The sequence below is a fragment of the Miniopterus schreibersii genome, assembly GCF_964146895.1.
Source record: "Miniopterus schreibersii genome assembly, chromosome: 4".
NCBI classification, from domain to species: Eukaryota; Metazoa; Chordata; class Mammalia; order Chiroptera; family Miniopteridae; genus Miniopterus; species Miniopterus schreibersii.
Genome location: NC_138105.1, coordinates 58,580,702 through 58,594,643, shown reverse-complemented (window position 1 = coordinate 58,594,643; position 13,942 = coordinate 58,580,702).

Sequence of the window (13,942 nt, the reverse complement as noted above, 5' to 3'; positions counted from 1 at the left end):
GGCTGCCTTGCCGCATATTACCAAATACACTAAAGCCGCAGGGTGAATTAGCTGAGGCTGAGACTGCCTGAGAAAGGGGCAGCTGCCCTCACCAAAATACATGTTAAAAATGAGAGAGTAAAAAAAATCAACCATGAAAGAAAGAGCCTTTGGGTGGCGAGCAACAGCTGAGGCGGTCTGCCCCTGTGTGCATCCGGAGAAATGCCCAAATCCTGCGCCAGCGGCCCGCCCAGCCCCGGCGGACATGGAAGCAGGCCATGCAGGCGCGCGGGGCATCGCCCTTACCCCGAGGGAAAGAGGGGCAATTCATCAGTGTAGACTTTGAATAAACTGCCAGTAAAATCTGTTGTGTGGTGGTTCTGTGACCCCACTGGACGTGTACTTCGGGACCAATGCCACCATCTCTCTCTTATTGAAAGTAACGTCTTCTCTGTGGAACGGCAATAGCACTTTATATCATCCTTGAGGCACTACCCATGAGTTCTCTTATTGTATTCTGCCCATTTCTTCATTCCCTTACAAGACTGTTAAGGTATGATCCGTACTTTGTACTTCTTATATTTTCCAGAGTTTTAACACAATGATTAGCACACTAGGAGCCAAATAAATATGGGGCCTGGCAAGGAATGGATGAATCAGTGAACTGAATGAATGGATTTATGAATGAATGAATGAATGAATGAATGAATGAATGAATGAATGAATGGCTCCCATTGCTGTAACCCCAAAATAACCCAGGTCTTAATGCATCCCACCTTTACCCAAACTTCCATGTGTGACTTGCTTAAATGTCCTTTCTTTAAAGGGAAGTGCCTATTCATTACACATAACAAGAGATGTCCAACAGCAATGCTAACTACAAGGTCATGTTGTCAGTGTAAAAAGCAGGTTGAGAACTACTACAGAAAGTGCTCTTTGGTCACATTCTCTAAATTTTACCTTAGTTTCTACTTATTGCCTCTATAAATTGCTTCTTCATTTAAAATAATTGTTAGAATTCTCCATATCATACTTAATTGGGTATAAAATAAAATTACCTGGATATAGTAACTTTTTCAAATTGTACATGTCAGTATTCATCATTATTAGTACTAATTTGTTTTCTCATAAAATGTCTAACTCAGTGACAGAAAGGTTTTCCCTACTTTTCTCAAAGCTAATAGTATCTGAAAATTATCCATACTGAAAAATATTATTCATAACTAAGCGTTTCACTCATGCAGTTATCATGGGCTCACACTTCTCGTGTAAACGGTTTTCTATAATATTAAGTAAGGTGCCCAGGCTTTCCTAATTTTAAATTTGTTGTATGGCTCTGATGCTGCCTAAAGAAAATAATTACCCTGTCACACTTCACTAAAGCTTCTTCCTTGTCAGATTTCCCTCAAATTTTTAATCCTTGCCATAGCTTAAGACTCCATAACCTTCAAATGTCTATATTGTACTGTCAAGTGTAAAACAATAATTTATACTCTACAACTAGACAAAATGACTAAGGCATAAAAGGAACTTGGAAAATAAAAATATTTCATTGTATAAAGTGCTAATAAATTTTTATGACTTTTACTTCATTAAAGTTTCTATTTTTACTAAAAACTTGACTTTTGGGTATTAATTGTACATATTTTCTTGCTCAGATATAAGATAATACACTTATAAGTTTATTCATTACAACATTGTCTATAAAAATAAAACTGTGGAAATGTGATGTCTACCAATAGGGGACTAGATAAATAATGATAAATTCATTTAATGGAATGATATGTAAATGTTTTTTAAAAAAATGAGAATGCTTTCTACATAATACATTCCAAAATAATTTATTACTTTGTTGTCTGTAATAGAAAATATTAGAAACTCTATCAAGGACCATCAAAAGGCAACTAGATAAATAAGTTATAGTACACCCATTCAGTGTAACAGTACACAGTTGTTGAGGGGGGGGGGGGAATAAAGCTACTATGAATATATGGAAAGGTCTCTCAAACATATTGTTAAGTAAAAAAAAGCAAGATTAAAAACAATATTTATAATGTGTTAACTTTTGTATAAAAAGAGGGGGCATTAAGATATATTTGCATAAAGAAATTCCATATGAGTACATAAGAAACTAGTAACAGCCGCTATACGAGGGCGGTAGAATTGGGGACATGAAAAGCAAGGGAGAGAGAAAAACTTTTCACAATATATAATTTTATATTTATTTTTTTGCTGTTTAACCTTGTGGATGAATAAATGTATTATCTAATCAAAAGTATTTTTATATTTTTAATATATTTTATATGTTAATATGTATTTTAATGTAATAGTGCATTATCATTGTTCTAATGTTTGTTTAATAAGCAGATTTTAAAAGAACCCCCAATATATCATTCTCTATTCTTCTCTCGCCACATTTCCCTTCTGTGCTCTGCCCTCCCCTCTTCGGTATCAAATGCCTTCTCAATGCTCACAAAGACCCAGCTACAGCAGAGCACTTTGGAATGGAGTGAATTTTTTATCCAGTTTGAAATCTAACAAGACATGATGTTAAATAATGAAGTAATTTGGGGGACATGTTTGCCTAGAAATGAAAGATGGGATGTGTAGGCTGGGTGATGGCCAAAAAGTTGAATAGCACAGAATTAATTTTACCTGCTTTTTGCTAACATTTTAATGGTGTAATTATCAGAAAATTTAATAACAATGCTTTCTTAAATGAAGGTAATGATTATCAATCACTCTCTGAAGAATTAATTATTTTCTTATTTCACTCGCTTAAACAGATTTTAAGAAAAAGGGAAGGTAACTGAATAGCCATACTGAAATTTCTTTTTTAATACTAAACCAACTTTTTAAATGTTGAAGTCATTACTCTATATTTGGAAATCTGTAACCATCTGAGGTCTTGTACAGCTTTCTATTCATTAGAAATGAATTCACACTAAAAAAGCAACAATGTTTAAATTTGGTGTTCAAAAGGCCCTCTCAGCAAAAGGTATTAAAATGTCAACCTCATTTAAATGAGACATTATTGACCCCCATTAGTAGGACACGTGCTTGGCTTGGCTTTCTCTAATGGTGGTGATGGATTTGCTCTTGTCCATCCACACACTCCTGCCATGTCCTCTTATGACCTGGGGCAGACATATGCTAGACAGCTGGCTGGGCCAGGTCTGTGACCACTGAACAAAGCAAACCTTGCTGGCCCACACAAAGACTGAACCTGTGACCTTGTTCTCATTAGCTCAGTACCCTGACCACCTGAGCTAAACAGCCACACACAAAAAGTATAGACTGAACGCTATGTAGATAGATGTCTGTGTGTGGGTGTCAAAGCCAGGTATAAAATAGTGTGTAACCATGGGCGTAAAGCTGGTACTTAAGTACTAAAGGAGGGAGTTATCAGTTACATATTTTGTATATCTTGTATCCTCTGCCCCCGTGGCATTTTCCAAGCTGAGTACCAACGATGATCACCTTAAAAGGAATTTTATTTCAGTTTAGTACCCAATTGCAATATGGTACCAACCCTGAAATAAAGAAATTAGCCATCGAAATTAGTAGTTAACCAGAATGTATTAGAAGATTCCAGCAACAGCCTCCACATCTCATTTGATCTATATTCTACTGAGCCTTGGGCTAAAAAGGAAAGTAGAGATAAGAACAGCAGTTGAGAGAGGAAAAGGTGAGAATAAGACCCAAGAATTTGTAACTAGAAGATACAGAAGCTCTTTATAGAAGCAAAGCTTCATGGAAAAAAAAAAAATCAATCTACAACTTTTGGTTGCGTACCCATGTTTTAGTTTGGTTTGGGATTTTTTTTTTTTTTTTGGTCACAGGATCTTTGGTTACAGAGATTACTAACAGGAAAGGGACTTCCACTCACAAAACACTCAAACACTTAAGAATACTAATTTCTAGATTCTTAAGTTTCTTCTTAGCTCTGAATAGACAGTTATTTTGGTGCCATCTTCTAAGGATCACCATGACTGTAGGCTCAATGCAATACTCACTAAGTGTAGAAAATCCCAGATTAGATGAGAAGTTTAACCACAAGTGCAATATGAGCAGTTTCAGTGCCAAGGTTTTATTTCAAAAGGTAAGATGAAGTTCCACTCATAAGCCCTTCTTATTTACTCATTTGAATGGAGTTTCCATCGTAGGAATGAGCTACAACAGGATCCTGGTCAACAGGATCACAGGCACTAGGAAACAACAACTAAACTTATACCTTGAGTCAGGATAAATATATTTCGGTTAACCACTTAAAAATACCACTTTCAAGCTCCTCCCCTCTTGAAGAATATAATTTCCCTCAGCATAAAAATCTCAATTCCTTACTTGGTATCCAACAGAGATTCAAGGCTAATTCTTCTTTGCCTTTGCATATCTATGCCTAGCAGAGTGCTTCCCACATAAAAGAAGCTCAATAAATTATTGAATGAGAAAACAAGTGAGTGACTGACTCTGATTCTAATTTATCTTTCCACATAATCTCACTCCATTTCTCTTACTAAATCCTTCATGTCAAGATTCATAATAATCTTCTCATTTCCCCATAGACATGGCCTGCTCTCTCCTCATTCCATGCTTGTTCAGGATGTTCTCTCCAACTAAGGGCATTAGCATTTATTGAGTTATTGTTATGTTTTACATTATGTATGTTATCTCATTTAATCCTAAAAAATAATAAAGTAGTCACTATTATATCTATTTTCCATATGATGCTCAGAAGAGTTGAGTAACCTTCCAAGATTACGTAGCTAGAGGGCAATGGAATCAAGATTTAAACCCAGATCTGTCTGTCTCCAAAACAAAACTTCTCTCCCTTCTAGGGTTTTCTTCTGCCTTCATGTACCCAAATTCTGTCTTTCCAAAACTGGTCTGTCTCTCAAGGTTTAATGTAAGTTGTAAGGAGAGAAACTCTTTCTTTTTCATCCCATAATAGTCTCTCATTCTTTTAACTTGGTGTTATTAACACAATGTCTCAGGTAACAATCATTGACTACCTCAATACTCTTTCTATTATTCCTTCTATTTTTCCTTTTAACTTTTCCTTAATCCATTCCTTCTCAGCCTAAGTAACTTATAAGCTTAAAGGGCAGATTCTACATGTTATAATTTGTTATATCCCTTTACAAGCATTGAAGAGACTTCCAAACGTGGTAAGCACCCAAAAAATATGACTGCCTAAAAAATGACTAATGTTGACACCTCCATTCTCCCACCCAAAATTTTTATGCCAATTTCTATTTTTATAAAGAAACACTTCTCAAAGTATTTATCTCTTAAGGTTATCATAATGAAAAGAGAAAACAGGGAAACTTGAAAAATTAAACTATGTTTGTAAAATATTTTAAAGTCTTTCATTACCAACCTTCTGTTGCATCTCTGCTTCTGACAAGCCCACCATACCAATGTTAATGAGATCATCTTAAGATTTTCCTTGTTTCCTTCAAATACCCTTATTTTCAAAGGTCAATTACCTGGTTGTAAAAGTGCACTCCAGAATGAAATTTAACCTACAAGTTCTACATCTTGAGGTGAAATATTCTTAGCCTTTTTCTCCCCCAAAAATAGAAAGCCATCTGTTTAACTAATTTGAATACATTCTTATAGAAGTATTAAAAAAGGGAATACAGAGGTTCATGGATTTTAAGTACTTTTGAGTATTTGTAAAACACATTATGACTTTGATGCTTGGAAAAAATATGAAGTGATGCTTTCGGCTATAAATCAGCACCAGCAAATAAAGCTGAGCTAAAAGTGGGGACATCTTTAGGACAAAATTTTTTTGATCATCCAAAATGTTGATCACTTGTGGGCCATAGGAAAGAAAGATTTATTATTTTTGAACGGTTCAATTTTTAGTAAGATAAAGCACATATAATTTGAGAGAACATCAAACAGAATGTGGTTCTTATTAATATCACATAACTTTTCCTACAGAACTTTTCCTTTCTCCAGCCTAGCTCCCATTAGAACCAAACTAAACATGTTGACAGCTACAACTTAGGAAGGTGTTAGACCAATAGTCTCCCCTTTTGAGAAACTGGATCATTAATTCCATATCATGTTACTAGTTTTCTATAAACCAAATGCATGAGGAAAGACTCTATTCTGTAGGGTTTAATCACACACAAGTGGCAAAAACCACAGAACACAACTCCTAATCAGCTGGGCCTTCAACCACAGACTCCCTGTATGCACATATGTCACTCCCATTATCATTAGCATGAATAAAACTCTGACTTGTTTTACGAATTCAAAGGAGGCTGGATCTCCGTGTTCATGGTTGGATATGTTCTCATAAAAATTATATTGTCTCGTTACCAAATGTGTTTACAGATATCAGTATGTTTTAGAATTCAATATTCTCCTCCAGAGCAGAATAAATCATTGTTTCTTGAACAATCTGTGACTTATTTCCTTTTTATCCTAAAAACTCATGAATCTAAAGTTTAAAGTTTTTAAAATCTATAAGAAAATCAATGATCTCTAGGACCTCAAGTTTAATTTATTCTAAGTCTTGTATGCAGCAGTCATTCAATAAACATTTATCTAAGAATGAATGAATGAATCACCTGAACTCAGGAACTCAACCCACAATCACAAAGGGGTGTACCCTAGGGGAGATCCATGGAGTTCAAGATAAAAAATCTCAAAGACGAGGCTCAGCCTTTTGCCTAGTTGCACCTGAGAAAGCAAAATGAGTCACCAGCAGCTCTACAGGAGCCACTGAGGAAATTTGGCCAGAGTTCTTGTTCTCGTCACGTCTGCTCAGACCACATGGGCTGATCTGGAAATGCTGCCTCAATATGTGCCGCCTGTGTCTCCCTCAGTACAGGAAGGATATAGGCTTCATTAAATTGGGCTAAGTGAACTTATTTGCATGGGTCATTCAAAATATCTACCTTACCGCAGAGGCCATGATAGCTCTTAGTACACAAAATTTTAAAAATTTTTAAAAACTAGGTTCAGATCTACCTCATGAGTTCATTCCACTTAATTTTGAGTTTGAATCCCAGGAGGAATAGTCTTAAGGTTCCCAAAAGATTCAGACAGAATTGTTAGGCAGATGTCAAAGATAATAGATATGACCATATATTTAGAAGAACTTGCTTGGACTTGCTTTTCTATAGAAGAATAGAGCCCTTGGGGCTATCTCTTAACTCCCCCTCTGGAAGCCATCCGTGAGTTGGTGAAGCCAGAATCATATTCCAGAGTTGTACAGCTGCGCATCAAAACAAAGCAAAAATGAGTTCGCATCAGTGCATTCTCAGGTCACCCTGGGCTCAACTGCCCGCTACTGCCACCGTTACTAGCACAGTCACACCCAGGCGGAGAGCCTGCCCACCTAGCCTGTTACCTGGGACCCACACCAGAGGAGCCTGACATTGAGAGCTCACATTTAAGTGAGCCGGCCTTTCTACCCACTCGGATGGGGAGCAGAAGAAAGAAGACAACCGAGACTGTATGGAAAGAGTCAGGCTACCCACTTTTATTAAGGAGCTTATACCAAAATCCACATGCCATACAGATATGGACTAACACCCTCTCACAGGAGCAAGCTCTTCACACAATCAGTCATTAGTCTTTATGCCCGGTAGGCTGTAAATTCAAAGAAGGCAGAGACATACATCTAGATTCACTAAGGTATTACCTACATAAAGCCTAATGCCTGCTCTATACTAGATGCTCATTAAATATGTGGCAGATGGATGAACAATAGTGGATAAGAGAAGCCATTCAGGAGCCAGTCTGCGTGGGTTTCATTTCTTCCTGTTACTCACTAGCTGTGTGACGCTTCTAACTTCTTTGGACCTCAGTTTCTTGTCCATAAAATAGGGATAATAACTGTATCTTAGTCAGTAATTGTGAAAGATAAATGAGTTAATACGGGAAACATACTTAGATCAGGCCTGGCACAGAGTAATTGCCAATATTTATTATTTTATTATTATTAATTACCTCTAATTCCTGGTGCAGGGTGAAGCAGGGCCTTGACCAACTTCTAGCACTCACACCACCCTAGAGGTATGGGAAAATGCTCATCACCCTGTGGAGATGCTCACCTCTACCATAGCTGATTGTGAATGAGAAGATCAGGCACACCGCCCAACCAAATGAATCATTGCAGTGTTCAAAAAGATCCTCCAGAGTGAGAAACTTCTCTCCACTGTTGTCCTTAAGCATTAAGTAAATAAATAAGTGGTGTCCAAGGAACTGAAAACAAAGTCTGTTGATATTAAACATAATAAATAACTTTCCCACTCGCACATAATTGGCACAAAATGCCATCAGTGCATTTAACAGGTACAAAGAGACTCCTAATAGTGCTCACCGTTCACCGGGCTTAACCTCACATAATGATTCAGCTAAAGGCTAGATTGGATTTCACCTTTCCTTTTGCACCGCTCCTGCAGCAACTCTCTGAGGGGTTTACAGTTATCTAGAATGGTCCGAGTGCCTGGCTGTGTGCCTGTGGTCACTGCGGAGGGTTGTGTGAGGGGAACAGGGACAGGAACATCTTAAAACGAAAACAGCTGCATCAGAAATGGTCAAGGCTTGGGTGCAATATGATAGCTCCTATTAAACTCCACTTTGAGCTTCTCTTGGCTTTGATGATTTCTTTCTTCCTCTCAAAAGTTTATCATTCTTTTCCTGACCTCAAGTCAACCTCATAAAAGCCCAATTTTTGTTTTGATTCATATTAAAGTTTCTGTTGTATTTTTGTTAAAGGATTTTAATTGTTATGTTGTTGCTGCTGCTGGTTTTTCTTTGTCTACTTGGTCTGGAAAAACTCTAAAGGGAGGCAGACCAGCCATGCTAAATTCTCCTAAGTACACATGGGACTGGAAATTTTTGTTCCCCAGTGTTCACCTGTTCCACAGCCTCTGCCTCCACGGCAAGCCCTTCTGGTAAGCAGCTGGAAATGCCCGTGTGCGCTACAAATACTTCTCAGGCTGTCTGGCACCCAAAGCCTGTCCTGACATCTCTCAGGTGAGAGAGCGAGTTGAGTTAAAAGGCTTCATTTCAACATCCGACAATGACATCCTTGAATAAAGTTTATTATTCACTATTTTAAGAGAATAAGAGCTTAAATGCATTATTAGAATGAAAATGTCTCTTTCATTCTGACATAAGAAGTTAATGCACTTTAAGCTCCTGGGAAAAGACGCATTATAGTAACACAGTGATAGGAATGGGAGAGAGAATAAAGAAGCAGGTTTCGGGCCTTCTAACCCTACTATGAGGGAAATCTTTTAAATAAACTATAAATAATATTTCCTAGATTAGCTTACCTTAATGCCAGCATTGTATGTAGCGGAATCTTTTCTTAAGGTGATCATTAATGAGTCATCACTTAAAGACGATTTAATGATGCCGAAATGAAGCCTAGACTTAAATTAGCCAGCTCATTGGGACTTTTTCCAGCTCCCAGCAACCACCTGGCATTCATCTCAATTCTCTGATTCTGTGTTTCAAATCAGCCACTCAAAGATACTATTTGCTGTCAGCAAGTTCCCTGATTTATTTAATCCTTCCCCAAAATATGTCTTAAAATTCTCACAATTTAACCCCTATTTGTCATGACGGCAGCCCCTCTGCCGCGACTAAATCACTCTCCAGCGCTGTCAGGTGTGCGCAGAGGGCCCCGCGACTGCGCCGGTGGCCGGGAAAAACGAGACCAACCCTCCGTAATATTGCTGTGGCTTTACCTTCTCAACAAATCATCAATAGATTTGTTTAATTACACTTGTTAGCCAAGCATATTGCAAGAGTGTGTTACTGTGTGGGGAGCCAACACAGCTTTCCATTTCTCATTTTAAGAGTGACATTAGTAATTCTGTCTACAATATGCACCCTTAGTGTGGTTTTTAGATTAAACAGTACAACATGGGGATATATGGGTTCAAACAGCATAAGAAAAGAAGAAAAAGAAGGAAAAAGAGAAGAGAAGGACAATTAAAACTCTTCCCTGATTGACTTTAAAAACAGATCGCAACATCAGATTCGATGTAATCTAGTTTCATCACCCGGCATGTAAAGCAGTCAGCCCAAGAATTCAAAAATCCTTGTGGTTTGCAAACCGGCGAAGTCCTATGACAGAGATGTGGGAATTTTTTAATTCCCCCAAATCTCAGTAAATGTGCATTACAATTCATAATAAAAATCAGGAGGAAGAGATTCAGAAGAGTTAGAGTGGTGTGCTGAAAATCGTGCTCAAAGTTTACAACTCCTTTTCTCAGTCCCATCCTGCCTCTATTTTCCTGTCAGTTTTGGAAGTCGCTGCAGGTCAGTGACTTAATTATGAAGCTTCTTATGTTGAGGTCCTTGTAGATTCTCATGCAACTGTTATAAATAACAGAGACTCCGTGCATCCTTTACCCAGTCTTTCCCAACAGTAACATCTTGAAAAATTATAGTACAATAGCACAAGCAGGATATTGACATTAATACAGGTTAAGATACAGAACATTTTTGTCACCACAGGATCCTTCTTGTTGCCCTTGTTTGTGTCTGTGTGTGTATGTGTGTGTGTTCTTCCTTTTTTTTATTGTTGACTCTATTACTAGTGTCCCCCATTTCCCCCCCTTTGCCTCCCTCCACAGTGCCCCCCCCTCCGCCCCAGGCCCTCACCACATTATTGTCTCTGTCCATGGGTTGTGCATATATGCATATATATTCTTTGGTTGATCTCTTCCTGTCCTCCCCACCCCCTCTTGTTGCCCCTTTATGGCCACACTCACGTCCCTTCCACCCCCCCTGCTTCTTAAACTCTAGTAACCATTTTCTCCATTTCTATAATTTTGTCATTTCAAGAATCGTATATAAATGTACCCTTTTGGGGTTGGCTTTTCCACCCAGCATAATTCTCTGGAGATTTATTCAGGTTGTTGTGCTTATTAATTTATTCCTTTTTATTATTGAGCAGTATTTTATGGCATGAACTTACCCTGATTAACAGTACATGCTTAACTGTTAGCAAAGTGGTCAACAGTTTGTTTATGCATTGAAGGACATCTGAGTTGTTTCCAGTTAGGGGCTATTATGAATAAAGTTGCTATAAGAACTCATACACGTTCCTGTGTCAATTTAAGTCTTCATTTATCTAAATAAATGCTCGGGAGTACAATTGCTGAGTCATAAGGTAGTTGCATATTTATTTCTTTAAGAGACTGTCACCCTGGCTGGTATGGCTCAGTTGGTTGAGCACCATCCCATGCACCAAAGGTCACCAGTTAGATTCCCGATCAGGGTACATGCCCAGGTTCCAGGTTCAATCCCCAGTTGGGGTGACAGTGGCAACCGATCATTGTTTCTCTTTCTCTTTCTCTCCCCCTCTCCCTTCCTCTCTCTCTAAAAGAAATCAATAAAAATGTGTTAATATATATATTTTTTTATTAAAAGAAGCTGTGAGACTGTCTTCCAGGCTGGCTGTCCCATTGTACATTCCACCAGCAAAATATGAGTGATCCAGTTCCTCCAGATCTTCGACTGCATTTGGTGCTGTCACAGTTGATTTTTAGCCAAAGCCAGAGATCCAATTTGAGATCTGGCAGCAAGGCTTTCAAATTTAATATGTTTTGTTATTTTAACATTATTTTTAAATATGTAATTTTTTACATTACAAATGACCTGTCCCCCCTCAGTTCAGACAAAAATAAATACAGTTTAAAAAGTGAGTTAAGATGGTGAAACAGAAAGAGCGTGACATGGCTTTCAGAAAACAAGTTCAAACCCAACTGTGCTGCCTACTAACTCTGTGAACTTGGGTGATTATTTCATGCCTCCAGTCAATGCCACTGATGTTTCATCTTTTCCATCTTTAGAATGAACAGAATCAAATCTGCTTTACCTGCCTTATGGAAATAATGAGTTCAAAAGAAAGAAATATCTGAAAGTGATTTGTAAACAGTGAAAAGCTATTCAACTATGTGGCAAAGAGAGTAAGGCAAGTTCTGGAAAACAGAGTCCAGTGCGCCTAAGGGTCTCACTCATCTGCTGTAGCACATCACAGCGGAGAAATGGCAGGAATCACAGCTCCTGGGTCTAGGACTAAGAAAAGTGGGGTGCACGAAGGCCCTATTAGAAATTCTCTTTACATTTGTTCTTACACAAACAATAAGAAATGAGTTTACCACCACCCTCACTTGGTCCTAGTCAACAGTTGCCTGGGGCACACAAGGTGTCCTCAGGGAAGCAGGGAAATCTCCAATGAAAAGGGGTTGGCAGCGGCCCCCTAACACGCTCACATGGACTGGCAGGTGTTATGGTTTATCTGGCTCAGTTAGGTGGAAGCAAACCATATAATCCAGTTTTAACTAAACTAACCTTTACTAAATGGACAAGGGGCTTAAAAAGACTCCCACAAAATACTTCGATTGAAGATAATTCAAAGAATACAGGAAAGAGCCATCAACAAGAAAATGGTAGAGCTGAGCCACTCCCCCTCCTTGTTAAGAGCTTCAGTCACCACAAAACAAGGTGGAATCATCCATCACAGGAATCGCACAGTAAATCAACTGAAGCCTGTTCAATGACTAAGACTATTTGAAATGTGAGTTTGCATCCATTGTTGACACTGCTCGACCTCACCCTAAAACATTTAAACCTGTGGTTTAATTCTTCATCTTACCCTTTTGAAGTTTGTTCATTGCGTGGGTTTATCATGCGAATAACATATCAATAAAGTAGGGCAGATACACAATTTATAAATAAATACATTTAAAATGTTTTACTGTTGGGATGTGCAGTTAAATAAAACAACAGAGAGAGCCCAGCCAGTGTACTCAGTGGCTGAGCATCGACCCATCCACCAAGAGGTCACAGGTTCGAGTCCTGGTCAAGGCATGTGCCTGGGCTGCGGGCTCCATCCCCAGGAGGGGGCATGCAGGATGCAGCCGATCAATGTTTCTCTCTCATCGATATTTCTAGCTCTCTCTTCCTCTCCCTTCCTCTCTCTCTGAAATCAATAAAAGTTTAAAAAATCATTTTAAAAAATGTATAAAAAACAATGGGGGACCCTATTCATTGAACCTCAGTTCAATGTCTGAACTGAGGGGAGGCCCAGCTATAAAACTGAACTGAAGCAAAGCTTCTAAGTGGTTCTGGGAATGGATTAAAAGGAAGCACATGTGTTAGAATATATAAGGATCAGCCCTGGCCGAGTAGCTCAGTTGGTTAGAGCGTCATCCGGATATGCCGAGGTTACACGTTCGATCCCCAGTCAGGGCACATGCAAGAATCAATGGGACATACAAGAATCAACTAACGAATACATAAATAAGTGAAACAACAAATCGGTGTTTCTTTCTCCCTCCTTCTCCTTCTTCCTCTCTCTCTAAAAATCAATCAATAAAAAATGTTTTAAAAAGAGCAAGATATTTTTTAAAAGAATATGTAAGGATCAAGTGGAGAGACATGGAGGAAAGGAATTAGAATTTATTGAGCACTTATTTTATCCTATGCTCTTTATGCACATTATTCCTTAATCTAGCTCTTTACTTGGAAGGGTAGATTTTACATGTAAGGAAAGTAAGGTTCAGAGATGTTAAGTAATTCATTTAAAGTGCACAGCTTTTTAGCTGTGGCATTTAAATTTTAAAAGATCTGACATTAAGCACTAGCTCATGTGCTGCTCAGTGGTTAGAGCATCATCCTGCAGATCAAAGGGCCGCAGGTTTGATTCTTGGTCAAGGAAACGTACCAAGTTCTATCCCCAGCCCTGCAGCTGGAGCTCGTGATGACCCAGGAGGCGCCGGCCCATGAACCAAAAGGTCTCTGGTTTCATTCCCGGTCAGGGCACATGCCAGGGTTTGGGGCTGGATTCCCAGTAGGGGACATGCTGGAGGCAGCTGATCAATGTTTCTCTCTCATCAATGTTTCTATCACTCTAGCTCTCTCTCTAAAATCAATAAAAACATATTTTTTAAAAAATACAATTTATTTTTTT